This window comes from Danio rerio, chromosome 10, assembly GCF_049306965.1.
Source record: "Danio rerio strain Tuebingen ecotype United States chromosome 10, GRCz12tu, whole genome shotgun sequence".
Lineage (NCBI taxonomy): Eukaryota > Metazoa > Chordata > Actinopteri > Cypriniformes > Danionidae > Danio > Danio rerio.
The window spans coordinates 44,395,001-44,397,500 of NC_133185.1; the positions used below are offsets into that span (position 1 = coordinate 44,395,001).

The following is a 2,500-nucleotide window of genomic DNA, read 5'->3' on the forward strand; positions in this document are numbered from 1 at the left end:
ACCTAAAAGACAAATAAGCAGAGTGCAGGTGGAGCAGATAAAGTGGTCAGTTTGTAGATCAGATTCAGAAAACAAGTGGGTTTTAAGTAAAGATTTGAATGAGATATTATTAACAGAACGGAGTGATTGTGGTAGAGAGTTCCAGAGTTTGGGTGCAATAACACTAAGGCCGTACTCACACTAGGTACAGTTGCCTCGAACCGGGCCAAAGAACGCTTGTCCACCCTCCCGTCTCCCCCGACGGCCCGCACTCACACCATATCGGGCCTTGGCACGCTTATGTCATCGCTGCTGCGCTGTACAGTGAGAAGCGCTGTCTATGGCAAGCCTTTTTAGCATTTAAATCTTTGTTCTGACTCCATAAATATATTTAGAGATATCTCTAATTATATTTTGACTAGTCCTAATTATAATTCGACTACTCAGAATGACAATTAGAGATATCTGCAATTACAATTGTACTAGTACGAAATCAGATTGGAGATATCTGCAAATATATTATGACTAGTCATATTCCTCCATTGACTTCCATTGAAAAATATTTGCAGATATCTCTAAATGAGTTTTGACTAGTCACAATTGTAATTAGAGATATCTAAATGAATTTCGACTAGTCACAATTGTAATTAGAGATATCTCTAACTGAGTTTTTACTAGTCATAATACATTTGGAGATACCTTTAATTCATCATATTTAGAGATATTTACAAATATATTTGAAGTTATCTCTAATTAATTTACTAATAGTCGAATTACAGTTGTAGATATCTTGAATTGGATTTTTGACTAGTCAAAATTCATTTAGAGATATATCTAATTACAATTGTGACTAGTCAAAACTCATTTAGAGATATCTGCAAATATTTTTCAATGGAGGAATATGACTAGTCATAATATATTTGCAGATATCTCCAATCTGATTTCGTACTAGTACAATTGTAATTGCAGATATCTCTAATTGTCATTTTGAGTAGTCGAATTATAATTATGACTAGTCAAAATATAATTACAGATATCTCTAAATATATTTATGGATAGTCAGAACAAGGTTTAAATGCTAAAACGGCTTGCCATACGCTCTCACCCAGTAGCACAGTGGAGATTTCTCTAGTTATATCCTTTCAGTCGTTTGTTATGCATTGACATGCAGTCAAATATTTACCGTGTACACTTGTAGTGTGAGTGCAAAACGCGTCAAAGCCCGAAACTGAAAGTCAGATGTGACTTTTAAGGGATTGTTTCATATGGATTTATTAATCATTCTTACTGTTCAGTGAACTCAAACTGCCGTAGTTAATTAAAGACGCAAACCTCTCACTGCACGACAGCTGCGCGCCTTCAGCAGACCTCCTCATTCCTGCAGCACGAGAGCATTATGATTATGAGCGCCAAAAGTGGCGGATCTGTTCGGCGAAATATCTGACTGCATGTCACCGCATCCCTAAGGACTGTTTGGCGAAATATTTGACGGTATATATCAAACGACTGAAACGATATAACTAGAGAAATCTTCTTTGTGCGACTGAGTGAGAGAGCGCTTCTCACTGAACAGCGCAGCATCGATTACGTAAGCGTGCCGAGGCCCGATTGTGGTGTAAGTGCGGGCCGTCGGGGGAGACGGGAGGGGGGCAAACGTGCTTTGGCCCGGTTCGAGGCAACTGTACCTAGTGTGAGTACCGCCTAAATCAGGGGTCACCAATCTCAGTCCTGGAGGGCCGGTGTCCCTGCAGGGTTTAGCTCCAACTTGCTTCAACACACCTGCCTGGATGTTTCAATATATAAGGCCTTGATTAGCTTGTTCAGGTGTGTTTGATTAGGGTTGGAGCTAAAATCTGCAGGACACTGGCCCTCCAGGAACAAGTTTGGTGACCACTGGCCTAAATGATCTGCCCCCCATTGAAGAGAGGCGGTACCGAAGAAGGCCAGAATCAGAGGAACGTAATGAGCGGGTATAGGGGACAAGTGTTGAAAAGATAAGAGGGAGCTAGGCCATTGAAGGATCTAAATGCAAGGAGGAGAATTTTGAATTTAATGCAGTATGCAACTGGAAGCCAATGAAGCTCGTATAGGATTGAGGTTATATGAGCAGAACGTTTGATATGAGTATTCTAGCTGCAGAGTTTTGAATATATTGTAGTCTGGAGATGAGGCTGCCAGGCAGACCAATGAAAAGAGCATTACAGTAGTCAATGTGTGAAGAGACAAATGCATGGACGACTGTCTCTATACCAGGGGTCACCAATCCTGGTCCTGGAGGGCCGGTGTCCCTACAGGGTTTAGCTCCATCTTGCCTCAACACACCTGCCTGGATGTTTCAAGTATACCTTGTAAGACCTTGATTAGCCTGTTCAGGTGTTTTTGATTAGGGTTGGAGCTAAAATCTGCAGGACACCGGCCCTCCAGGAACAAGTTTGGTGACCCCTGCATACAAATACACACACTATGAAATGTATGGAAATTACGATTTTTCAGCAGTTGTAACAAATGATTCATTTCATTA

General features: G+C 41.0%; 1 protein-coding gene across 1 annotated transcript in view; it reads left to right on the forward strand.

Annotated features, from left to right (window-relative positions):
- ei24 (EI24 autophagy associated transmembrane protein) overlaps window positions 1-2,500 on the forward strand; it is a 13,439-nt gene that overhangs the window by 7,684 nt on the left and 3,255 nt on the right.